Source organism: Papio anubis, chromosome 7, assembly GCF_008728515.1.
Source record: "Papio anubis isolate 15944 chromosome 7, Panubis1.0, whole genome shotgun sequence".
Lineage (NCBI taxonomy): Eukaryota > Metazoa > Chordata > Mammalia > Primates > Cercopithecidae > Papio > Papio anubis.
Genome location: NC_044982.1, coordinates 11,039,217 through 11,066,491, shown reverse-complemented (window position 1 = coordinate 11,066,491; position 27,275 = coordinate 11,039,217). Strand labels below are relative to the sequence as shown.

The 27,275-nt window shown below is 50.3% G+C and overlaps 1 protein-coding gene across 4 annotated transcripts in view; it reads right to left on the bottom strand.

The window, feature by feature from the left end:
• The window catches only part of SYNE3 (spectrin repeat containing nuclear envelope family member 3), a 96,644-nt gene extending 70,636 nt beyond the window's left edge, over window positions 1-26,008 (bottom strand). For 2 of the 4 annotated variants that reach the window (XM_021941535.2, XM_031667872.1), the window contains exon 1: window positions 24,338-25,740. The gene's annotated coding sequence lies outside the window, so the exon portion shown is untranslated. Of the gene's footprint in view, window positions 1-24,337; window positions 25,741-25,921 lie in introns of those variants that run through there. The other 2 variants (XM_021941533.2, XM_031667873.1) reach the window with 2 other exon arrangements.
• Between the last annotated feature and the right edge of the window lie 1,267 nt (window positions 26,009-27,275).

Sequence of the window (27,275 nt, the reverse complement as noted above, 5' to 3'; positions counted from 1 at the left end):
GAGACGAGTGAGCTTTCAGTTGGAAGGTTGTTGTGAAAGAGAGGGGCACGTCTGATTCACCCTGGGGCTTTTTCTAACAGAATCAGTTAGTAAGGAAAACACACGCTGCTGAGAGGCCCTGCCCTATCCCAGTGTAAAGGACTATCACCGTCATCTCTTGTTCTGGCAACCTAAAGGCTAATTATACCATATTTCCACGTTATAACGTGTAATAGCCATGGGTTATAACCGATTATGGCGTGCACAGCAGGCTGGAGTAAATGCTATATTGTTCCAAGCTCTAATTCCAACCTGCAACAGCTGGAGATCTTGGCAGGAGCTAGCTCTGTGCCCAGCTATTTTCTACAGCACTATACAGGGCTTCAGAAGCAAACATCCTATCAGGTAGATGCCATGACCAGCCCTTTATTACAGATAGGAAATAAGGCATAGAGCTGTTAAATAACTTTCCCAAAAGCATGCAGAGCCAAGATTGAACTTCAGGCAGGCCAGCTGCAGAGGCTTCCTGTTACCCTGAACCATACTGAGCTTATAGACAAGTGTCCAGCAAGCCCCCGGTCAGCATGCTGAGGTTGGCTGCAGAGCCAAAGGCGTAAGTCAAGCAAGAGCTGCTGCTGGGTGGCGGGTGAAAGAGCTATGAAGAGTTCCCCATGGTGGCCTGACTCCATAGCTCAACCTAACACTCTTCAGATATGGCCCAGGGCAAGTGTTCACCACGGTGGCCAGGCCTGCAGCCCTATCAGCAAGGCCGTGCATTGCCATCCACATTCTCGCATCTGCAGCTTGTGGCACGCAGTACCAGCCAGCATGCCCCAGTCAGCTCTGCATCATCTGTTGATGTGTCTGTCTTCCCATTAGAATGTCCCCTTCAAGGGCAGAGGCTATGTCTCATCCCCTCAGTATCCTCAGGCCTGGGACACAGCTGGCACAGAGGAGGGCAGTGCTGCTTATTCAATAAATACACACAACATCAACATTCTTGGAAAGGCAGGGCTCGCTTTTCTGGGGCCAGATCAGGGTAGGGAGTTGCTGGAACTGCCCCCAGATTTGAGGCTGGCTCTAGATCTCAGGTGGTGGGGTAGGCCTCGCGGGATGACAGGACATTCCAGTGAGCCAATGAACGATGAAAGGTTCTGTGGAAACCTCCCAGCTAACATGTCACAGTTGGACCTGTTCTTAGGAATCCTCTTATCTAGCTGTGCCATTTTATAGATGGGGAGACTTAAGGAGGGAAACAGACCCGCCCAAGATCTGGCAGCAGCTCAGTGTAGAGTGATGGCCAAGACCTATCTTGTACGTCTGAGAAGGATCATTCTATTTCTTCAAAATGACTCACAGAGAAAGCAACAATCAACCCTCCTATTTACAGACAGTTAATTTTCAACAAGGGTGCCAAGACAATTCAATGGAAAAGGATAATCTTTCCAACAGTGGTGATGGGGCAACTGGACATCCACATGAAAAAGAATGAGATTAGACTCTTACATCACACTGTATACTAACTCCAAATAGATCAAAGACCTACATGTAAGAGCCAAACCTATAAAACTCTTAAGAAGAAAACATAGGCGTCCATCTTCCTGACCTTGGAATAGGCAATGGTTGCTTAGATGTGATAGCAAAAGCACAATAACAAAATTAAAAAATAGATAAATTAGACATCATCAAAATTAAAACTTTTGTACTTCAAAGGCAAAAAGGTCAAAAAAAAAAAAAAGTGACACCATCAAGAAGGCGAAAAGATGTCCCACAGAATGGAACAAAATTTTTGCAAATCACATATCTGATAAGGGACTTATATCTAGAATGTCCAAAGAACTCTTAAACTCAATAATAAACAGACAACCCAATCATAAAATGGGCAAACGATCTGAATAGACATTTCTTTAAACCATACCTACATCTAAGAAGGCCAATAAGCACACTGAAAAGCCCAGAAAGCACAGAAAAGATTCTCAACATCACTAGCCATCAGGGAAATGCAAATTAAAACCAAAATGAGATACTAATTCACGCCCATTAGAATGGCTATAATCAAAAGAAGATAATAACCAGTGTTGGTGAAGATATAGGGAAGTTGGAACCCTTATATGATACTGGCAGAAACAGAAAATGGTGCAGCCACTTTGGAAAATAGCCTGGCAGTTCTTCAAATATTAAACATAGAGCTACCACCGGATCCAGCAATTCTACTCTTACATATAGAGAAATGAAAACATATGTCTACAGAAAACTTGTGCACAAATGTTCATGATAGCCAAAAAAAAGTGGGAGCAACCCAAATGTCCATCAACTAACAAATGGGTAAGTAAAACGTGGTCTATCCATACAATGGAATATTATTCACCTATGAAAAAGAATGAAGTGCTGACATATGCCACAATATAGAGAAACCTTGGAAACATTGTGCTAAATGAAAGAAGCCAGTCACAAAGGATTGTGTACTGTATGATTTCATGGATGTGAAATGTGTAGAACAGGCAAATTTACAGAGGCAGAAATTAGATTAGTGGTTGCCGAGGGCTAGGGAAGTGGGAGGATTGGGAGTTGACCGCTAAGGAGTGCAGGGGTTCTTTTGGAGGTAGTAAAAATATTCTAAAAATGATTGTGGTGATGGCTGTACAGCTCTGTGAATATACTAAAAGGCAGTGAGGGTAGGCAACGTGGCTCATGCCTGTAATCCCTACACTTTCGGAGGCTGAGGTGGGAGGACTGCTTGAGGCCAGGAGTTTGAGACCACCCTGGCAAGACTCTGTCTCTATTTTTTAAAAAAAATAGAGCAGTAAGACCCTGTCTCTATTTTTTTAAAAAAGCACTGAATTGTACACTTTAAATGGGCGAATTGTATATTATATGAATTATATCTCAACAAAACCTTTTTAAAAACATCAGAATCCCAAAACTAGGAGGACCATTAAAACTGACCTAATCTAACCAACCACCTCTGCTTGAATTTCCTTAAAAATACACCCACCGAAGGCTCCCAAGACTCTTGACCACCTTCAGTGATGGGTGGCTCACTACCTCCTTCAGGCAGCCAATTCTGTTGTTATATAGCTCAGGCTCAAAGGAAGTTTTTCCTTCCAGGAAGCTAAAACCTGTACCTTATCAATGGGGTGCCAATGTAAAGGAAGCTAAGAAACTGCTTGAGATCTTTTTTTCAAAATGGAGAATAGTACGTTCCATTTACTGAGCAGGTATTAGGTGCTAGTTAATATGCCTCTCCCTCTCCAAGCATTTATTAATGCACTTGCTCTGTAAGACAACTTTCATGGTTGGTATCATCATGCCCATTTCAGAGATAAGGAACCTGAGGCTCAGAGAGGTGAGATAACTGGAGTATAAAATCTCCGAACTGGTTTTGCCCAGGAGGCAGAGCTGGGATTCGAACCTAAGTGTTTGAACTCGGCAGCTGCAGCTGTCCCAGCTGCTGAGTCAGACTGCTTCTGAGAGCCTGACACCATTTCAGCCTCCAAACTGGTCTTATAGGCCTTATGTAAATGGCATGAAATTGTTGAATCAAACAACAAAACAAACAGAAGCAAACTCTGCCTCCCAAAAGAGGTGCTGAATGCAGCCTCATGGGATGGGCAAAGTGCCAGCTTGGGAGAAGAGGGGTGGCCACCAGTGGCTGCATCGCTGTGGGAAGCCAGCCGCCATGGACAGCCTTAGAGGAAAATAAAGCTAAGTGATGCGCTCAGCGGCATACAAATAGCCTTGAGTGCCAGGATTCTCAACCCAACAGCCCATCATTTGGTGGTAGGAATTCCGGCGCGGAACAAACTCCCCGCCGTGAAAGCTACTCAATTCAATTCAACAGCATCTGTTGAGATAATTTTTTTTAGAAAATTTATACTTGAAAGGTAGGTCTTAATATTCATTCCCGTGTTATAGATGAGAACACTGAAGCTGAACGGTTTCATGGCCTGCCCAAGATTCAAGAGATAGTAGTTGGGAGGCAAGAATTCAAATCTAAGACCATGTAGCCAGGTGTGGTGGTGCCTGCCTGCAATCCCAGCTACTCAGGAGGCTGAGGTGGAAGGAGTTTGAAGTCAGCCTGGGCAACACAGTGAGACCCCTGACTCTAAAAAAAAAAAAAAAAGACTGTTTGACTTCCACATCCAGATATGCCTGGCGCTGTGCCACTAGGGCCTATAGGTTTCAAGCTCAGGTTCTCCAGATCACGAGCTGTAAATGAGAGTGCTATGGGTGTTAAATGCAGAGGCACAGATTCTAGAGAAAGGAGCAATGATTCTGATGAAGATTCCAGGAGAGGCTCATGGAGGAAGGGACACCTTGGCTGGGATGTGAAGGATGAGAAGGGTCTGAGTAAGATGAGAAGTAGGAAAGGGCATAACCAGTGGATGGACTGGTGAGACCAAAAGCTGGGAGGTGGGGAAGTGCAAGGCCAAGTTCAGGCTGCAGGACGGGCTTGGCAATTGTTAACAAAGAGAGATGGGAGGAAGCCGTACTGGAGAGTAGGCTGAGGGGATTGAACGGCACAGGATTCCAAAGGGTTGTGTGGGTTTTACTCTGTGGGCAATAGGGAGCCAGTGAGGGTTTGTGAGCAAGAGAGTGGCACAGCCTACCCAGTGACAGGACCCACACGCAGCCCAGGCAGCATCTGCTCAATGGTGTGAAAACCACATTGGACCAAGCAGGGCCCTTGCAACAGGGCACCTTAAGTCACATGCTAGGAGATGCCTTGCAAGGTGCCGTTTAACCCTAAGGCATCCTATTTATTGTAAACCTGCTCTTCAAAAAAAAGGCCATGGGGGCCGGGTGCAGTGGCTCATGCCTGTAATCCCAGCACTCTGGGAGGTGGAGGTGTGTGTATCGCCTAAGGTCCGGCGTTTGAGCCAGGCTGGCCAGCATGGTGAAACCCCATCTCTACTAAAACTACAAAAATTAGTCGGGTGTGGTGGCAGGCACCTGTAATCCCAGCTACTCAGGAGGCTGAGGCAGAAGAATAGCTTGAACCTGGGAGGCAAAGGTTGCAGTGAGCCGAGATCGTGCCATTGCACTCCAGCCTGGGCAACAGAGCAAGACTCAATAGAAAGAGAGAGAGAGAGAGAGAGAGAGAGAGAGAGAGAGAGAAGCAAGCCATGGGTTCAGATAGAAGGGTCTTTTCTTAAGAGCTGATTAAGCTTGCCAATATCTAATGAACTGTGAGAGCAGCCTCCATTCTTTCCAAGAGTGTCTGTGCCCAGTCTGTCCTTACAGTCCCTTTCCCAGCAAAATGCCCAGCCGGGCCCACCTTGGACAACGCTGTTTCACAGTTAAGGAGTCCCCTGCCTGCTGCTACCCTATCTCCTGCTCTGGGCTCATCTGCGACCCTATGGTTGTCCTGGTAGGTGTCAAGGTTATCATTGGGGCTTGACCTTAGGATGCCAAAGGAGACTCCTGTTGGTTGGGTAAAATGTTACCACATGCTACTCACAATGGCAAGAGTTCCCACGTGTGAGGCCTGTTGCATGCCAGGCACTGGGCAGACACCATGAAGGCCCCCATCAACCTTCAAAGCAGGGGTCATCATGCTGCCTGACAGATGGGGAAACTGAGGCTGGCTCTCCTGCCCAGGTCAGACAGTGACTGAGACACCAAGTCAGAAGCAAGCCCAGGCCTGCGTGGCTCCCGCGCCTGTGCCAGGCTGTAAAATGTCGGCAGAATGAGGAAGTGAATCAGGAAGGCAAGGGAGGAGGGTTCCTTTTTGACTCAGAACAGGATTTCCCATCTCCCTCCCAACTGACTGAGAGACAGACAGGGTGGAGGGTAAGCCCCAGCGGCTCAGGCCGGACCATCCCCTGTGAGCATTCCTGAGCCTGGGACAAGCCCGAGGAGCCAGCCAGGCTTAGGGTTATGGCAGCTGGGCCTGCGAAGGCTTCCTCAGTGGGTCTCTCAAGAGTATGGCTTGAAATGAATCAGGCAGAGCAGCTCAACAGGGCAGCGGCCCCAAAACCCAGGGCTCTCCCACCTCTCATTCCACTCAGAGGGGCCGGGAGAAGATGAAGGCCGTGCCCTAAAAGGACCCTAAGTGGATGGGCAGAGAGTTGGGTTGTGGTCATCTTGTCTTCTGACCAAGAACCATGCCAGACCCCAATTTGTCTCCTTTCCAAAGCTTGGGAGATGCTTAATTCATTTAATAACAATGACTTCAAAGCCCATGCCAGACACTGTGGTCAGTGCTGAAGCTCACTGAGATGAACCAGACAGATGAGCGCGTCCTGCCCTGACACAGCTCAGCGTGTCTTTCATCTTCCGGAAAGTGAGTGTTGCATTTGGAGGATTCTCCACACTGTGGACTCCCTCCCCTGCCCGCCTCCACTCCAGTCTCTATAACGTGGCATTTCCTAACACGGGATCTTCTGGAATCCACCCATTCATGAATGTTCTGCGGGAAGCCCTGGCTAAATTCACATTCTAAAATGTCTCTGAGCAGGGGATTTTAACCAGCCTCCTCTGACATCATTGGAGTGGGGGTGCCTGGATGGGCCACGAGGGCTCCATGAAATCTTAGGAAGCTTGTTCTCCTGGTGAGAACGTCTGGGATTCCCCCCTGCTCCCCTAAGACCCCCTATCTCACAGAGGACGAAGAACATGCTTGCCACAAGCAATCCACGGTGTCCATCATTACATTCTCATTGTAAATGGCTCAGAATATTCTATGGAGTGAAGATCACAAACTTTCTTGAACCACCTCCTTTTTCTTGGATAGTTACATTACATTTTTGTTTTCTCCAGGCAACTCAAATATTTGCAGAGTTACCATTTATCTAACAACTGAGCAAGCTGTGGACTCTTCCGGCCACAAAGCAGAGCTCCTGCCAGGCTCAGCCATCCACTCTCGTACTCTTACACCCAAATGGTATTTTTCTGATCCGGAGTCATTATTTTCTTAGGCCTCTGCACTTTCTCTTCAGCATCAGCTGCTGGCCCCCTTTTCAGGGCCATTTTAAACAAAGAAATAAAATTTGTGGTCACTTGGCCCAAGCTGGAAGATCAGGGCCAAGTCAAATCTGGATGGTGTGAGGCTCCAGGGCTGGGCCGAGGTAGGGTCTGGCAGGGCTCACTCCTGGTGAGTCACTGCCCCAGCCCCTGTCCCCCCACACAGGGATTCACAAAGGCTTGCTTTTCCTGGGACACTTCCTAACAGCTGCTAAGGATTCAAACCTGACTTTGCTGCCAAATAAGCTTAGCCCAGTATATTTAACTCCTCTGACTTTGCCTTCTCATCTATAATATGGGGATGGTATTAGCATAAACTTCTCACTGCAGGTCTGAAGACTAAGTGAGTTAATATTGGTAAAGTGCTTAGAAAAATGCTGGCACACAGTAGGTGCTATATAAGTGCCTGCTAAATAAATAATAAATGTGCAAATGTGACAGTTCTCCTGAGGGGAGAAAAAGAAGATGCAATATAACAGTCCAGCAAGGAAAGTTTGTGACATCCACCCACTCTACAGCATATTCTGGCCATTTATAATGAGAAATTAACGCCCTAGAATAACGTACGGTCTGCAGAGAAAAAGAGCAGACTGCAAAGCGCCGCACTCTAGGACAAGGGTTGGCAAACTGTTTCTAGAGACGGTCAGAGAGCAAGGGCTTTTAGGCTTTGCAAGCCATATGGTCTCTGTCACATCTCCTCAAATCTGCCATGGTAGCATGAAAATAGCCACAGATAGCATGTAAATAAATGAGTATGACTGCATTCCAACAAAACTTTATTTACAAAAACAGGTGGCATTTGACCAGCAGGCCACAGTTTGTCGACCCCTCCTGTGCAAATCATTCAGAAACTGTCAAAAAAAGATGAAGAATGAAGCCGGATGCAGTGCCACGTGCCTGTAATCCCAACAACTACAGAGCCTTAGAAAGATCTCTTGAGCCCAGAATCCAAGGCTGCAGTGAGCTGTGACAGGAGCGCCACTGCACTCCCCTCCAGCCTGGGTGACAGGACAAGATCCCATCTCTTAAAAAAAAAAAAAAAAGGAAAAAAGTAGCATCACAGAGCAGCGAAATCATGGGTATGCTTCTAAGATTTCAATTTCCTTAAAGTGGTATTAACAGTTAAAAAAAAATTACAGGCTTTTAAAGTCACATTTTAATCACAAATAAAAGGGTTTTTTTGTTTGTTTGTTTGTTTTTTGAGACAGAGTCTTGTTCTGTCACCCAGGCTGGAGCGTAGTGGCATAATCTTGGCTCACTACAACCTCCACCTACCGGGTTCAAGCCATTCTCCTGCCTCAGCCTCCCAAGTAGCTGGGATTCCATTCATTTCGCCAGAAATCTGGGATTACAGGCATGCACCACCACAGCCAGCTAATGTTTATATTTTTAATAAAGACAGGGTTTTGCCATGTTGGCCAGGCTACTCTTGAACTCCTGACCTCAGGTGATCCGCCTGCCTCAGCCTCCCAAAGTGATGGGATTACAGGTGTGAGCCACCACTCCTGGCCTAGAAATTAAAAGATTTCATTGTTCCACTAGACTTTCAGAAAAAGTTAAGAGTATTAAGTCCAGCATTCACATTACATGAGACACAAAAGGCACAGACTTTGAAGTATGTATAGAATAGGACTGCATCTGGCTTCTCCATCTACTAGCTGTGTGACTCAGGCAAGTGTATTCACCTCTCTGTTCCTCAGTTTCCACATTTTACAAATGAGGATGACAATGGCACCCACAAGCATGCAAAGAGCCTGGCATTGAGTGAGCCTGGCACACCGTAGGCCCTCAACACAAAGAAGCCACCTGTCAGTCTCCCCCAGGCTGGATCCGGCTGGCCCTGGGTCTATGGCAGCAGGACAAGGCGGACTAGAAAGCTGGCATGCTTTACTTTCCAGCTAAAAAAAATACTCTCCACAGTTTTCAGCTCTGGTTTACAAAAACAACACAGAACCATTCGAATCTCACTTTTAATTTAATAACTGGCACCCCAGCCTGAGAAACGGTAGGGTTCATTTCAAATGGGAGTTCTTGGCGGGAGTGAATCTGAGAGCTCACTGAACCTTTAGGGAGATCCATGGCCCTGCAGTGCCTGGGCCCTTGACTGGCAGAGCCAAATCCATGCCTGGATCCAGAGGCTCAGGCACGAGGATGCTTCCATTCATTTCCCAGGAAACCTGCCAGTTTTACAGGAGGCAGTGGGACCAGAGTCCTCTTTTGGCAGAAACGAGCATCTAAAGGCTCAGGGTCAAAGGCTTTTCTGAATGAATGCTTCCTGTGCCTGACAGCCTCCACCCAAGAAAGTCCAAGGTGTTTAACAGGACATTCAAAGTCCTTCTCCATCCATCCCTGCAGCCTCAGCCTCCCCTACTTTCCATCTCCTCTGCTTGTAGCAGGAGCCACCTGTGTCTCCTGTATGCATCATTTCTCCCCTTGATCTTTGCTCCTGCTGGTCCCTCCGCCCTTCTCTGCCTGGCTACATTCACCCATTGGCTTTGGCGTCACCACCTCCAGAAAGTCTTCCAGGATTTTTCATAGTGTAGAGGACTGGGAACTAACACCTTACTAAGTACCCATGAGGAGTTTGTACACATCAGCTCATTGAGTCCTCCCACCCACCGTTAAACCAGAATGACTGGCTTCTTTTTGTAGATAAAGAAGTTGAGGTTAGATTCAAAGTGGCTAAGTAACCTGCCAAAGGTCACACAGCAAGCAATACCTTAGCAGAGCCCGGGCGGTTTTAAATTGTCCTCATTCTGCTGGGGCTGCAGGATGATGTCCACTGAGTTACCTAGAAGAGCCCCCTGTATCACTAACTCTTGTCTTTTTTTTTTGAGACGGAGTTTCGCTCTTGTTGCCCAGGCTGAAGTTCAGTGGCGCGATCTCGGCTCACTGCAACCTCCGCCTCCCATGTTCAAACAATTCTCCTGCCTCAGTCTCCCGAATAGCTGGGACTACAGGCACCCGCCACGATGCCCGACTAATTTTTTTATTTTTAGTAGAGACGGGGTTTCACCATGTTGGTCAGGCTGGTCTTGAACTCTTGACCTCAGGTGATCCACCCGTCTCGGCCTCCCAAAGTGCTGAGATTACAGGCGTGAGCCACTGCACCCAGCCTACCTCCTGTCTTATATCTGAAATATCCAGACAACCCTTGAGACCTTCTCCCCAGAACCTTCACCTCCTTGGAGTCCAAGGTCGATCATGAACAGGCTGTGCAGGTTATAATTAGTACCTGCTTGTTCCTGCCAGAACTTTGAGATGCCAGGTTTACGATGTGCCTGTGAGAAGCCAGGCACCCAGCCTAGGAACTGCCTTTTGTCCCACTGCTCTCTGCGGCTCCCAACCTGAAGGGGCTACCCGCAGGAGTGAGTGACTACCTTGCAGACTCGTAGGTGTCCTCTTGAGTCCCCAGACCTCAGCACCAGTGGCCGCCCACAGCCAGGCAGCAGAGAGAAACTGCCCTCTGGGACTCTGCTTTGGCCCAGCCGGACTCAGTGGGAGGAGGCTGCCTTCCTCCTGGAGCTGGCCTGTGTCTGGGGCTGAGCTCCCCATCAGACCCAGAGAACAATGCCCCACTGTTGTGTGCAGCGCTTGGAAGCTGAGCAACCAACTTCATGATCCCTGTTGATCCTCTCCCTGACAGCCCGAGGGACAGTGGCTGGCCATTTTAACACCTTTTCCCTTGCAGGACCTTGGATTGTCCCCAGCAGCCCCATAGCAGAGTCACTGACCCTTCCTGCTGCAGCTACAGCTCCGAGGCCACCCACCCAACTAGAAGAGGCGGACGGCCAGCACACGAGCCCCATTCTTTGTACTCCCAGTGGGGGAGGGGGAGTGGTGAAGCGGGAAGGACACACGCTTGCTTCCCACACCAGGCACAAAACCCCGTCTGACTTTCTAAAATATTTTCTCTCTCCTCTCAGACAATACTGGCTTTAATGAATTTCTCTAAAGGGACTGACAGTCCACACACTTTGCGTGGAAGGCAAAAGCCACTGTGTCCAAGTTGACTACGCCACGACCCGGGGGACAATGCATGCCTTCTTGCCTCCATAGAATGGGCACATGTGCTGGGCCTCAGCAATGTCCGCTCCATGGAGCTGGTGACTCCATCCCAGCCTGCAAGCAGCTGGCAGGAGCTCAGGTGACTCATCTTCTCCTTTGTGTTTTCTTCGGAGCACACGCATCCTTCTCATATGTTCTCATTTATTTGCTTGCTTGTTGACTCTAGATCCTTCTAGAATGCGAGTTCCAACAGCACAAAGGCTTTGCCAATCTTGTCCATGACTCCCACCCCACTGCCCAGGACTGTGCCTGTCATACAGGAGGCCTCGCAGAGGAGCTGGTGAGTGAGGAAACGAACGGATCTGTGCTCGGTGTGTTCAGCTCCATTCATTCTCTCAAGGCACCTCCATGGGGCATCCAGGTGCCACGTACAGCAGAGGAAACACTAAGCTGGTCACCAGCCCTTGAGGAGCTCACAGCGCATGTGGGAGAAAGATGCCTTCACAAACAGGCCCGATTAGGGAACTGAGTGAGGTTCGGTTCAGGGGGGACACAGCAGGGCCAGAAGAAACTCCACTCAGAAGGAGGGCTGGTCAGGAGCAGTCACAGAGAAGGAGACTCTTGAGCTGAAGGGACAGTGGAGGAGGTGGCCGCAGGAGGGAAGGGCATGGGGGGAAGGAACAAGATGTGCAGAGCAGCAAAGCATGAATTAGCATCTGAGTAGGTTGTCTTCAGCGGGGAAGAAATGAAGGTGGAGAGCCTCAAGCCTCATTCATTCATTCAACAGCATTTACAAAACACGCTGGCCTAGAGCAGGCAGGAGCTGGCCCCAAGCACAAGGGCGTTTTCTGCCTTTACAGACTCTTGGGGGAGCACACAGGCCCTTGAAGGATAGCACGGGGGCTCTGGGAACACTGTGAAGGGGCAATCTAGTCTGAGGGTGCAACAAGGCTCAGGGGAGAGATGATCCCCCCTTTACTCTTTCTACCAATGACTCGACCGCCCAGTGCTACAGTCAGAGTAGCGTGACTTTAACCTAGGATGACCAATTTATCCTGAGTTGATGCACACCATCCAGGTTTTAACCTTGAAAGTCCCAAACCCCAGGAAACCTCTTAGTCTTCGGCAAACCAGGGACAGTTGGTCACACTTACTTTCATCTTCATATCCCCTTCCAAGACCCCCAGACTGTCCCCCACTTTACTGACACCCCACCCCACCCCCACCCCCACCTTCCAGCCACTCACAGGGGCTGGGTTCCCGGAGCCTGCATCCTCAGAACTAGCCAGGCTCACGAGCAGCCTTTCCTCCGGGGCGGAGAGGGAGACTTGCTCTGGGTTATGGACCGGACAGCCACCTACAGCCTGTGTGTCCTGCCTTTAAGGCCCCATCTTCCCCGGCTGGCTCCTAATCACAGCTGCCACAGGCTCTCAGATCCAGTCACTGTCTTCCTTATCTGAGCTTTATCTCCTGAGGCCTCCACAATCCAAGGACAGGCTTCCTCCCAGTCCTGTCTTTGTGCATTCAGAAGGAGACCCATTGTGGGTGCCCCGCAAGCAACCACGTGCCAAACTGAAGCAACGAGCAACTAATTACGACACCACCATCTCCATTTTGCAGAAGGAAAACCAGCAGGGAAAACCGGTCAGGAACTCACCTCTGGGATTCATTTCACAAGGCCCCGAGGATTCCATTATTCAAAAGCAGCTACTCACAATCTTGACTTCCAGAGCCCTTTCCACTAGCCCTGCAGAGACTCAGAAACCACAGGACTCGGAAAAACTGAGTCTTCCGCAGATGCTTGTTTCTAGGTTTCTAAAGTAGAGCTCCGTGTCAAGCAGCGAGTTTCCACCAAAGACATTCACAGAATACAGTCAGGTTGGTGCCACCCCAAGCTGCTGGAGGTCTGACTCCCAGTTTTGAGGCCCCCCAAACAATGCGGGTCTCCCCAAGAATCTGAGGCACGGGGATGAGGAGTTACAAGAGCTCTAGCTCTCATGGGAAAGGTGCTAATGATTAAATTAATCCCATTAGCCAGCCTCCAGATAAAGTGGATTTAATCTACCCTCAAGTCCCCTGCAAGGGCGTCGCATGGAAAGGGCTGGGTCTTGTGGCTCACACCGTTTTCTAGTTCTAGCATTTATTATTAGCTTGTGACCTTGGAAATGCCCCTTAACTTCTCTGGGCCTCCCCTACCATGCAGGGTAAGCATTGCCATCCACCTTTGTGTACCAATCTCTAACTCTTTATAGACATGAGAGAGTAATAGCAAACCTTCACCAAGGGCATGCTATCTGCCAGACACTGGGCTCAGTCTTACAAGGATCCTTTCACTGCTGCCGTAGGTCCTACTATTCCTGCCTATTTACAGATGAAAGAACTGAGGCTCAGAGAGGCTAAGCCACCTGCCGTAAGTCCCACAGCCAGTATATGACAAGTTTCCCCTGCTCTTAACCACTAGACCATTAATATTTGCTGAATGAGCAAACAAATTAACACTAGGTTCTATTTTAAACAGTAGACACAAGATTGAGACTTGTTTCAGAACTACTTTTTTTTTTTTTTTTGAGACAGGTCTCTCTTTGTTGCCCAGGCTGGAGCACGGTGGTGTGATCGCAGTTCACTGCAGCCTTGACCTTCTGGGCTCCAGTGATCCTCCTGCCTCCACCTATCGAGTAGCTGAGACCACAGGCATGGGCCACCACGCTGAGCTAATTTTCTTATATTTTTTGTAGAGATGGGTCTCACCATGTTGCCCACGCTGGTCTCAAATTCCTGGGCTCAAGCAATCCTCCTGCCTCAGCCTCCCAAAGTGCTGGGTTTCCAGGTGTGAGCCACTGTGCCCGGCCAGAACTACATTTTTAAGAACTGAAATTCTTAGAAGAGTGACTAGCTCAAACCTGCAAGACTCACCCTCCACTGCAGACGGGGCTTCTAAACAGGAGGCTGCCAACCATGGCCCACTGCCTGTTTCTGTACAGCTCTCAAGCTAAGAATGTTTTCTAACATTTTTAAGTGGTTGGAAAAAATCAAAAGAATAATAATGTTTCATGGCATATGAAAATTATGTGAAATTCAAATTCCAGTGTCCATAAAGTTTTATTGGAACACAACCAACACCCATTCATTTACATAGTGTCTGTGGCTGCTTTCTCGATATGATGGAGAGCCAAAATATATTTACATATTTCCTTTCTGGCCTTTTACCAGAAAAAGTTTGTTCTAGAAGCTCCAGAGGCCAGTGCTATTTATCAGCCCAAGGGAATTACCTCACCCCACCCTCTGCCTATCAGCACGGCATTCCTGCAGGTCCATTATCCTAGAAAATTCTACACTAGTCCTTTCAGCAAACCGTGACACAATCCGGATAGCCAGCTTTGCTGATGGGCAAAGGTTTCCAAATGCTAAGAATCGTGTCTTCATCAGGGCTTTCCATCTGGCATTTATCTTACTTATAGTCATTTAGGGGGCCTTTGCCACTAAGCTGAGGATACCCCACACCGTCACGGTTGTTCTGCTGAAACCATCTCCCCACGTCCTCCAAGCACTATCTGAATCATTGCTAGACTGGGCCCCACCCTCCCAGGGGCCCACGGTGTGAATTACTACATCAGTTAAAAGACAATAGGAGGCCAGGCATGGTGGCTCATGGCTGTAATCCCAGCACTTTGGGAGGCCAAGGAGTGAGGATCACTTGAGCCCAGGAGTTCAAGATTAACCTGAACGACATAGCGAGACTCCACCTCTATTTAAAAAAAAAAAAAAAAGACAATAGGAGCCTCAGGCAATCACTCACAAAAGAAAGGCTCACCAGCCAACTCTCCAGTGATAACAGGCAGGGGCCACCAGACACAGGCGGAAAAAGCTGGCCAGGGCCAGGCAGGGCCTGTTTATATCACATTCTGTTTCTGTTTCCCTTCTGGGGAGCTTAAGACCTGGGGGCAGGGGCCCTATTTGATATACAAAATCCAGGCCTGGGAAGCAGCAGTGCTGCTGGGTCCTGCCTTGGGATTCTGGGCGACTCACTTCCCTCCATGGCTTGGTTTACCCAAGCACCAGTGAAGAAGCCGGGCTCCTGTGGGCGCTGGGGTCCTGTAATGTTGCAGTCAATGAGTTTACATGGCAGCATTGTCCCCAGGGAAATGGCCCTGATTGCTGGACAGGTTGCTTCTCAGGCTGCCCCTATGGTCTGGGGAAGGTGGAGCAAGAGGGCAAATGCATTGAAACAGAGAGAATCTAGCTGCACTGTCCCTACAGAACTCTGAGTAAAGCCACACTGGGAAACCCTGCTATGCATACAACCACTCTCAAGCCTGCTTACCCCACTCTCTGCCAGTCCAGGTGGCTGGTGCCAGTGGTCCTGGGTTAGCGATCTCATTGGGCAGCCCTCAGATCTGTCAGAATGTTGGGCCTTAGAGGTCATCTAGTTCCACGTCTTCACAGCGTGGCCATTTGTGCATTAGTCATGATTTTGACTATATCTGCCATGCAGACACATCCACTTTTTTTTCTAATTAATATTCTTCAATTTGACCCATTTAAACTTATTTTGAATGAAGATTTTTTTCTTTTTACCTCTTTCTTTTCTTTTTTTTTTTCTTATAGCTGGATTAAGAAATGTATTTTTACCTTAAATAAAAAACAGGGTTGGGATCAATTGCCATATATCATAAAACAATGAACATAAACAGTGTTTAACTCTAGATAATGTTGCTAGTTTGCACCTGGGGCCTGCTCATTGTTAGAGACAGAGGCAAGTGTGGGAGAGCTATTAAAAACATATTAGCAACTCACTGAGATGTTCTCCTAGACAAAATCCAGAGGTTCGCAACCATCCCTGCGCATCAGGATCACCTGGGGAGTTTTAAAAAGCTACAGGTAAGCAGCCCCACATCCAGAGAGCTCTCTAATTCATTGGTCCAGGGTGGAGCCCAGGTGGTTATGAGAAGGTCATATAATAAGAAAGATTAAAAGAAAAAGTAAAAAAGAAAAAAAAAGATGGAGAGGAGATGAAGAGGAAGTGGCTGTCATTCAATGCCCTGGGCTTGTACCACGAAATTTATCCTGGCAATTACTAGTAGCCCCTAGTCCAAATTCACCAAGATCTGACCTAGTCTAAGCCCATCCTGAGGCTTAGGTATTGAGGAGGACCCCGAGGCTCAGGGTTGGGAATGAGACAGCAGGACCTGCTGCGGTGATACTGACTTTTTTCTCCATAGTTAATTCCATAAAAGAAAAAAGTCACATTGGCCAACTGCAGATGGCTGGTGCCCTGGGCAGGCAATGAATGGTCAAGGTGTGTGGTCTGCACCCTGTATACCTCTAAAGGGGGGACACCGTCTGTGCACACGGGCGCAGGCTTAGCTGGGTCGACTCTGGCCCATCATGCCTTCCTAGACCTGCCAGGGCACGGGCATCGGCCAGCAACACTTGAGCCAAGGGCTGACACACCAGCAGCTGTGCCCTGTTCAACTCACTGCCCGTGCTGGGGGCAGAGGCAGGCAGAAGTGCTGAGCTCCCTTCCAAGTGACCTGCATAATGGCAAAGTCACCTCCCCAGCTAATGAGCACCCAAAGAAAAGAGGGAGCACTTGGAGAGGCTGGGAAGGGAATCCATGGGAATGGGCGTGACCCAGCACTTTCTGTTTACTGGGAATCCCCGCATCTGTTATCTCATCTGAGCCTCACAGTGACTCTGCAGGGAAGGTGTGGCCAGCCCCATCTTACAGGTGTGATAGCCGGGCCCATAGAGGTTATGTGACTTGCCACAGGTGACAAAATCAGGGTTCCAGCTCAGATCTGCAGGATTCCACCTGAGGCCCTGGAACAGAGAGAAACTCCACCACAGTCGAAAGTCGAACTTCCTTTGCACAGACGGCACCAGTGACGCCTTGCTCTGCTGGCTAAACTAACAATAGTGATGACCCCTTACCTCCATGGGGTGGTCTGCAGTTCACAACACAGCCAGCAAGGCAAGGAGTGTGGCACCTGCACCCCCACTTTACAGAGAAGAGAGTTGAGGCCCAGAAAGACTGTGCCTCTGGGCAAAAGTAAAGGGTCCTTCCGGGTGCCTCTCCCGACCCCCTGAGCTTCTCTCTCACGGAGTCACCGTCCTCTAGGATGGGACTGTTTAAAGCACACACCTCACCCACTGGACTCCTCCCACAGGGCAGGGCCATGTCTCTGGCGTCTTCCTAGTTCGTGTCCTCCTCAGCCAGTGTCAGTACGTTGAAGAAATGCCATTGCCCAAGGCACTGGTTACAAAACGGAAGAGCCCAGATCCCAGCCACAAACACGTGCTTCTTTGGCTCCCAAACCAAAGCTGGCTCCAGCTAAGCGCTGCGTGACTAACCCTGCAGCTTCCTGCAGGAGACCCAGACAGGAACTTACCGGGGCTATCCTCTCACCCCCTCAAAGGAGCACATTAGCAAGGGAAGACTGCGACCAGAAGAGCTCGGCCTGGATCCCCCTCCCTGGGCATTCGAGTGGTTTCACCCAGAGGGAAGTGAGACAAGAGATGCCACAAGATGAAATTTTTTAAAAAATCAATTTTCTAAAATTATGCCTGAGCAAACCTGAGTTTGAAAAAGGCAAACAGATAAACAGGCAAATCACGGAAGCCAGGCCTGCTCACTGCCTGGTGCTGGATAAATGTCAGAGATGAACCTGACAACCCCAACCGGCTCACACCCAACCCTACAGCCAGTGGCTTGTGGTCACCAAGTTCTCAACAGCTAGTGAACAAGTGGCAGAGGGGGTTCCCTAGGAGAAAAGGATGTGGTCAGAGAAGACAGGCTCCGGGGTGGGCCCTGGCTCTGGAAAACCTTTGGTGTTCCTAGCCCATGTGACACTGGTCCCACAGAAAGGATTTCCTTTGAGGAATGGCCTGGCAGTGTGAGAGCCACTGGGGACTGTGGAGAAAGAGCCAGATGCCTGGTTAGGAGCCTGGCAGTGTGAGAGCCACTGGGGACTGTGGAGAAAGAGCCAGATGCCTGGTTAGGAGGCTGAGTGACTCGCCACTTCCAGCCCACAGCAGCACTCCTGGGCGGGAAGGGGGCCAGGTAGGCCCAGAAGTTACCTTTGCTAGAACTCTGGGATCAGGTAACCTGGGGTCAATTTCCAACTCCACTGCTAACTGAGGTAGCTGAGGATGGGTTAATTAACCTCTCTGCCAAACGGGAACAACATCAGAGCATCCTTCATTCGGCTGTTGTGAGGATAAAGACAGAAAAGGCAGAGAGCACTTAGACATTCAGTAAGCACTGAGCAGATATGAGTCGTAAAGATGAACCATGCAGGAATCTTAGATGGCACCCAATGGACTCCATCGGCCCATTCACTCATTCATTCATTCATTCTAGAAATATGTACAGTATTGAGCAGCTTTGATGGCTGGGTTCTGGGCAGATAACAATCCCTGGCCTTATCTTCTTCTAGTGCAGAAGACAGACAATAAACTCAACTGCAAATAATTAACGCAAATAATTTCAGGGTGACAGGACAGAGCATGTTGGCAGGATGGGATGAGTGCCACTGCGTGGGCAGGAGGGTCCCTCTGAGGCCGTGACTGTGAGCTGAGATCTCAACGCAGAGAGGGTGTGGCCAGGGGAAGGCCTGGGGGAGGCACTTTTTAGGAAGAGGAAAGAACAAGAAGTCAAGCTGCAGGGAGAAAGACTTGGCACGCGCAGGAGAGAGAACATCAGATGTGAGCCCCAGGGAAGCCAAGAGATATTTGCAAGGTTCCAGGGCCAACCCCCACAGAACCCAGGAGAATGGAGAGATCTCCAAGAGGGCAGTCCCCTGCAGGGGCCACAGAAGGAGATGATGCGTATTGCACCTTCTCTCCCCAGCCTCAGGTCACGGCTCCAGAGCTCACTTTTTTCTTGTGTCCTGGAAATATCAGGATCTGCCCTTTATACTTCATTCAAGGGAGCTGTGAGCACCCCTAAAGTTTGTAAGATTCTATTTTAAAGCCTTTTAATTTAATAAGAGCAGTAATAATGGCACACTGTCTCTGGGCTGGGAGCAGGGATGTGAGGATGAATAATCCTGTGTCCAGCCCTCAAGGAGGTCACAGGCTAGTGGGGAATCACTCTTGAGACTGTGGATTAGTATCAATGGCAAAGTGCAACGGGAACAGGGAAAAGAGATCACCAATCCTGTAGGAGGTGGCTGAGGAGGGCTCCCAGGAGGAGGTCATGTCTAGCCAGGTGTTGGTAGGAAGGGGCAGGGAGAAGGAGAGCTGAGCGGGGGAGCAGCTTGAGCACAGGTGTCCAGGTGAGAAAGGCCAGGATGAGCTAGGGGCCTGATGGTCCTTGAAGGTGGCCCAGGTTGTAGAAAGCTGGACCAGTTGGGAACGTGGGACCTAATCCTCAGAGCAAGGCGGGTAAGCAAGGAGTCACCTGCCAGTGATCTGGACCCTCCTGGGGTGAGTGGGTGAACTGCACTGGCCAGACCCAGGTCCCCAAACACCTACTTTGAAGCTGTGGTCCTTGAATGAGAAAACATCTGAACTTCAAGGTACCTTAGAAATCTCCTAATCTCAACCTCTTTCTTTAAAGGGCAGGAAACAGAGACCAGCCCAGGTGAAGGTCAAATGCAGGCTCCTCCCATCCTTAAGGAATGAGGCTACCCCAGTGAGTCAGCCGGCTGCATTATTTCAGCAAGTGTCACTTGGGAGGGGCTCAGTCCTTTTCAGATCTCAAATAAAACTGTTGGCTTAAATTAGAGTCCAACCAGCCATGGTGGCCCACCCTGTTCTGTCCACGCCTTGGTGATGACCACACGGGCTGAACGCTGCCATTTCATCTTTATCAAGTAACCATCCCAAGTTGTGTTACACCACAAATATCAATGAAACAAACTCTTGGGGAAGGTGGTTGTAAGGTAAGAGCACTGGTCAGGGAGTTAGGAGATACCATCTTGGCCCTGAAGCACCTGCAAGACTTGAGCCAACCATTTCGGCTGTGGAGACTCAGTTTCCCTATATGTAAAAGTATAAGCGTAAATCATCTCTGAGGTTCGGGCTGGTTCCACTGCAGCTGTCACTCCTAAATACTTCTCCAGCGCCCACACACAGTCTCTCTGGGCATGTACATGAGGGTTTGTTTCCTAGTCTCTGAAAGCTGCCTTACCCATGTAAAGTTCTCTGTCATTAGGTCCTTACTAAGCCCTGCCCCACAGGGAGGTATCACCAACCCCGTTAGATGGGAAACAAATGGATTCACAGTGCAGCAACTGGCCAAGAAATGGATTCACAGAGCAGAGGGTAGACAGCAAGGGCTGAGACCTGGGCCCAGGCCTCCACTGTCCAGGGGAGCACCCATGCTGGGACACAGCAACCGTGCATTAGGAAAACCATCATCTGAAACTAAGCACTCCTGGAACATCTGTCCCTTAGAACCCTGTTGTCTGTGACAGGCACTTCTGCAGAGGGAGGGCAGGAAGAATACCTTTGATGAGAGAAGAAAGTGGCCAAGAATCAAAATGTGCAGCACTTGGCCAGGCACGGTGGCTCACGCCTGTAATCCCAGCCGAGGCGGGCAGATTGACTGAGGTCGGGAGTTCGAGACCAGCCTGGCCAGCATGGTGAAACCCCCATCTTTACTAAAAATACAAAAATTAGCCGGGCGTGGTGGCAGTCACCAGCTACTCGGGAAGCTGAGGGAGGAGAATTGCTTGAACCCGGGAGGCGGAGGTGGCAGTGAGCCGAGATTGCACCATTGCACTCCAGTCTGGGTGACAGAGCGAGACTCTGTCTCAAAAAAAAAAAAACAACAAAATTGCAGGACCAAAATGGGATGGATTCTCTCAACTCCCAATGCACCAGTGCCCATGCCGCAAAGGCAGTGGGCTTCCTTGCAGGAGAGCAGCAAGGCAGAGGCAGAGCTTTAGCCTCTAGATGGTCTCTGTGATCTGACAGCTGGAAAGCCACCGCCCAACTGTCCCCCACCAGGGCATTTCCCCACGGCCCGCCCAGGCTGGGCCGGGCTGCGGAATTTCAGCATCTAAGGAGTGAAGAATGTGCTCACAGCACAGCGCACTAAAAACAAAAGTGGTTCATCTCTTCCACTCCCCCTCTGGATGAAAGTCCTGCTCCATCTTCACCTGCTGAGTGATTTGGGTCAAGGCACTGAACCTCTCTGAACCTGTTTCCCCCATGGAAAAATGGAAATAACCATACCTGCAGCACTCAATTGTTTTGGTGATCAAATATGCCAGCCACAAATAGGATGAGTAAGGGGAGCTCTTTCCTAAGAGGACTTCCTGCTGGAAAGAAGATTCTAAGCACTGCTTATATGTTTTCTTTGAGGAAGTCTCTGTTCATATAAGTTCTAGAAATGTGTGGTTCCATTGTAAAATGTAACTCTCCTCTGACTTTTAAAAAATAAAATGATCCTGGGCCAGGCATGGTGGCTCAAGCCTGTAATCCCAGCATTTTGGGAGGCCGAGGTGGGTGGATCATGAGGTCAGGAGATCGAGACCATTCTGGCCAATGAGGTGAAACCCTGTCTCTACTAAAAATACAAAAAAAAAAAAAAAAATTAGCTGGGCATGGTGGCACGCATCTGTAGTCCCAGCTACTCAGGAGGCTGAGGCAGGAGAATTGTTTGAACCTGGGAGGCAGAGGCTGCAGTGAGCCGAGATCGCACCACTGCACTCCAGCCTGGGAGACAGAGCAAGACTCCGTGTCAAAAAAAATAAAAAATAACAAATAAAAATAAAATAAATAAATAAAATGATCCTATCAGTTTAATCTCATGCATACTTCCCGTCTCTCTCCCTGACTGCCCTAAGGAGGAGGCTAGTGACCCAGGACTCACACTGGTCTGTCTGTCGGGTGGTATCCTCATGATAGTCACACAGGTGTGGCAGTCTGGAGAGAAGTGTCTTCCCTACGTGTGTGCCAGTGTTGACCTTGGCTGGGACACTTCCTTTTGTTATAAAACCAGCAGATTGGTCCAGGTGACCTGAGGTTCCTCCCAGCTCAAATATTTCAGGATTTTATGATTCAGAAGCATAAATCATTAGGCCAGGAACTTTACAAATCCTGTTGATCACCTGAGGTTATAAAGTGTTATTGTTATCTTGCTCATTGTATGATTTGGGAAGAGGGAGATTATGTCTCCTACATTAAAGAGAAGTATGTGTCATACAACAGGATTTGTTGCTTTATTTTTTAAATCCAGCCAGATTAACATTTGAATCTGAGGAGAGAGGCAGATTTTCTAAGAAAGCATCTGAAAATGCTCCAGATGATCTTTTAATTTAATTGGTATTATGTAAGATTATATATATATGTAATGTAATATATGTGTCTCCTATTTGCAAATGGTGAAGCACAAAAATATTTTAAAATAACACTCTTAGCCAGGCATGGTGGCACATGCCTATAATCTCAGCTAGTCGGGAGGCTGAGGCAGGACAATCGCTTGAACCTGGGGAATGGAGGTTGCTGTGAGCCAAGATCGCGCCACTGCACTCCAGCCTGGGCAACAGAGTGAGACTCTGTCTCAAATAAATAAATAAATATTAAAATTAAAAGCAACACCCACAAGCCTACCACTGGACTGAAGAAACAGAACATAATGGATCCCACTAAGAATGAAACAGGCATCTCCCTGATCAATTACCCACTTCTCCCCAAAGATAACCACCTTGATTTTGCATTATCATTCCCTTACCTTTTTCTTTTTCAAACTGGCTTAACTTTGTGAAATCGAATCTATGTATAAACGCATGTATAACACATACATGTAATTATCCAATAACTACAAAGTGATTTCCTTTGCAACTGCCCCCCATGAGTCTCCTGACCCTCTCTCACCTTTCCTCAGCACATGTGGCAATGCTTGGCTTTTATTCAAGATAATCACCTTCTTGCTTTTTGTCATCATTTTACTTCTCAGCTAGGTGTCACTAAACAACTCATTGCTTAGTGTGCTTGTGTTTTGAGCTTTTACAATTGCCTTAGCAGTTCTCCATGGAGATGCTAGGATTCTCTATGCCGCATCTGCAGCCTAGAAACCCAGGCGAGAGATCCAGGCTGCACTCTGGTGTTACAGTGATAGCAGAAGGTGAGTAATAATAAAAACCATCAGTCCTATTTATGGTGTGCCCCCACCATGCCGGGCGTTCTACTAAGCATCATCCCCAGTTACCTCACTTATCCTCACAGCAACCCCGAAAGGGAAGTATTTAGAGAGGACAGAATTAAGGCGTCAGCTTCCCGAAGCTGTCTCCCATCCACTTCCTAGCTGCTCAGCCCCAGAACATCATCCCTCAGTCCTAAGGCAAAGGTTCCTTTTGGGATGGGAGGGTCAGGAAACACTATTGCTCCTGGGTTCCTATCTTTGTGGTCCAGTCGGGCTGCTTTAGGAATATATATATATTCAGAATCCATATTATTTTCCAGCAAGTACTGATGACCTAATGAAGATAAGCATCCTGTCTGGTCGGTACTGTTTTTCCAGTGATGAATGTACAACATTGTCCTTGGATTGTCTAGGAGAGGCCGTGTGGTATCAGGAAGAGCATCAGGTCAAAAGCCCTGAGTTCTAATCCTGGCTCTACCACATCCAGCCACAGATATCAGCCTCCTCATCTGTAAACGGGCCAGCAGTGACAGACTTGCCTACTGCCAGATCCTAGGAGGTGAGAGGCAGGAAGTGCTTTGGAAGACCCCATTGACACATCTGAGTCCCTCTGTAGCTTCTCTAGAACCTCCTGCCTTCCCCGGGGCCAAGGGCCAGCTTTCAGTGCTGGAAGGACTGTGAGGGGGGTGAGCCAGGACCACTCACCATTGACAGACAAGGGGAAATCAAGGTAGGGAGAGGAGGGGCAGAGCAGAGGGGAACCCAGGTATCCTGATGAGGCCCCTTCGCCTCAAACTGTGACACCTTCTCATATGTGCTGTGTCTGACATCATATGAGATGCTGATCAGGACAAAGCTCGTTTAGTGCTCATGATGCCCTGCAAGGCAACACCTGCAGTGCTATGGTTAGCCCCTTTCCATGGGGAAGGACATTGAAGCTCTGAAAGGTGAAGCAACTTTCCCAAGGCTACACAGCCAGGAGCTGGCTAAGGCAGGACTGAACTCAGGCAATCCAACTTGACTGCCCTGATTCCTAACAGCTGGACAGTGCGGGAGACCTAGCTGCCCAGTGGGTTCCCAAAGCCTCCACGGTGATTTTAAGGTTGAGCTGGGCCTGCCCAGTCTTGCCTCCCGGGGCCACCAAGCCAGGGCCCCCGGCAGCCTGCTCCAGGCTGCGTCACAAGGCAAAGGGGCTGCCCAGGCATGGCCAGGTCCATGGCTGCTGGAGAGCATGCAAAGCACCGGGGCAGGAGGGTTGTTCCCATGGAAACAGAAAGGACTCCAACTCACCCTGAAGTGTACCTGCAGGGAGCCAGGTGCCAGGTGCCAGACTGTACCTGGAGGCAGAAACCTGAGTCTGGATTCTCACCACTTCCCTCTGTGCCACCAACACATCCTCAGGTCTTCTCCTCAGGACCCCCAGCAAGACACAAGTTCCAGAAATAAGACATCCCAGCCCACTTCCCGCTCAGCCACCCCCAGAGGGGCCTCTCTGGTTGAAAACAACGCCCGGGGCCAGCAGGCTTGGCACAGCTGTGGCTGTCAGCCTGCCGAGCGCTGTCCGGCCTGAGGAATGTGCAGACCCACATGTGCTGGAGCGTCCTGCTGGGGCACAGTGACAGGAAACTGAGCAAAACAGCTCGTTGGCACTGGTACGCCCCTCCCACCTCCCAGCTCCTGACTCCTGTGGGCTGTTAGCTGCCCTGGAAGTGCAGGCGGCAAGGCCAGGCCCTTTAAGAGAGCCAGGCAGTGTGGCTCTGGGCAAATCACTCCCCCTCTCTGGGTCTGTTTCTGCTTCTCTTGGTGGATGAGGGAGGCTGTCCTGCCAAGCTCAGAACGGCAGTGATTTTGACATGCTCTCCTTTCTGGGAGGACGGTCCATTCTCCTCATGCCCTCATTCACGTGGGATGGGGCATGCCCCCAAGACACATCAGGTTATCCCACTAGCAGCCCTTGGCTGTAGACAGCCCCTGCACCCGGTGCTGGGACAAGGGTAACTCTTCAGAGTTGAAAAGGGTGACCAGGGACCTGGGAAAGAGTCCCAGGGCAGCCCACGGTTGGAGCTTCAGGGCCAAAGTGGTTAACTAAAAATATTCATTATCACCCCACCCAGGCTGGAGGCCCTGGCTTCCAGTTTTGAAGCAGAAGTCAGCTGGGCGGGGTAGGACACTGCTCCTGGGTTGACCAATGGGCCACATCAATGGGACTGCTGTTTGGGGTCAAGATCCCAAGACCCCAAGGGAAGTCAACATCCATCTGAGGCTCTCTCAGGCCCTGCAAGCCATCTCTGGCCTCACTGCCCTCCCCTTTAGAAATGTGGGAATGAGGCTCAGAGAGGTTGAGCTGCTTGTCAAGTTTGCACAGCCAAGAGGCGTCTGAACAAAACTGAGCATTCGGGGTTGGACTTCCCCTCCTCGCCGCCTGCTCTGCTCTCCCAGACACTACTGAGCGCACTCGCGGTCGCCAGGAGCGGGTCGGGGCCCCGCCGCGCGCAATCCTTGGTGACAGGTCAGCCCGCCCCTAGGGGAGGCAAAGGGAAGCCCCGAGGAGGCACTCGGCCCGCCTGGGACGTGCTGCCTCGGGCTTTAGGGCTTTTTCTTGCGGGCCGAAGCTCCCCGGGGTTGAAAGGAAAGGCTCGGGAATTTCGCAGCCAGCACGGAACGGTTGGATTTAAACTAAAAATACCCGCCCGCCCGCAGCTGTCACGCCGGAGCCCCCGCCCCCGCGCCGGGCGCGCCTCCCCAGGTCCCCCAGACTTTCGGCGCCCCAGATCCCCGGGGCTGTGTCAGAGCTGGGCCGGGGACTGAGGACCCCACCCGCCCAGGCCCCGGCCCCCGGCCCCCGGCCTGGCCTCCCGGCCCCGTGCCACTTACCCGCCCGGAGCGTGGAGGAGCGCGGCGCCGCGGGTAGCTGGGGCCGAGCCTCCTTCCCTCCTCCCTGCGTCCCGGGCGGCTCCGGGGCGGGGCAGAGCTGGGGCGGGCCCGGACACCACGAGTACCCCCGCCCCCGCCGGGGCCCGCCCGGTGGCCCCGCGGGAGAGGCCGCGCCCCTCTCCGCACGCGCTCAACGGAGGCCCCGGGTGCGCAACCCCAGCCCGGCGGACACCCTGCGTGTCCCCGGGTACCAGGGCCGAGGAAGAGCCTTACCGCTCCCTGTCGCGGACCTGGGGCGGGGGTTAAGGGGGTATCCTGTCCACGGTGGCCTGGAAAGCAGCCCGGAGCCCTGGCCCCTGTCTGTCTTCCCGACACACACACAGCCACCGTCCCTTTTCTCATTCTAGGGAATGGCGCGGAGCTGCCTCTCCCCCGGGAAAGTTGGATCTGTGCGTCCAGACTTGGAAAAGGGATTAGGACGCCGGCAGATCTTGCCCTCACAGAGCAGAGGTGGGGGCCTAGGAAGGGGCACATCGCCCAGAGGCGCGAAATCCAAGAAGAAAATGACACCCATCAGCTAGCCTCACGCGGGAAGAAAGGGCGGGGTGGTTGGGGCGGGGGGACTGGCACCCTGCCCATCCTCTCCCACTCCACAGTTCGGGACCACAGTCCGGGAGTCGCAAGGAATGTGAATCACCAGGCATAATGTGAACCCCCAACAAACCCAAGGCCTCAGAATGCTCCTCCCCTCTCCCTCCCCATCCAGCAGAAACATCCTCCCGTCCTCCCAACCCCTGCTCCAGCCATGCCAACCCTTTAACCTTGTCCCAGAATGTCTAAACCGTATCTGCCTCTGTGCCTGTGCACATGAGGTTGCCTTGGCCTGGGGTTTGCTCCACAGTCTTCTGCCAAACTTCTACTGCTTGGTGGCTGGAAGCCTTTGCACCCTGGCGCTCTCTCCCTCTCCTCCCAGGTCAGCAGTCACTGGCCTTCCTGTGCGTCCAGCCCGGCTTTGAACAGCCCTGGGCCCCAGTTCTTATCTTTTTCCGAGTAATTACATAGTTGCATGATTGACTCCACCGGCTCTGGATCAGATGAGCGCCACTAATGAGGGATACAAGTTGTAAAACTAGGTTTTACGTGAACTCCAGTCATCACAATTTAGGTGCGGCTAGCGATTTTACAGATGAGGTGTTAGTAACTGACCCAAATCCAGTGCTTCCGGGATGCCGTTTTCCTTTTTTGTTTCTTAGCAGGGATGCCGGATGTTTGCAGAACAGATCGTGTAAAAGTCAGTATCCTAAGAGATTAAATTGTAAAGCAGGACAAGATAGTTAATGGAGTGTGTGTGTGT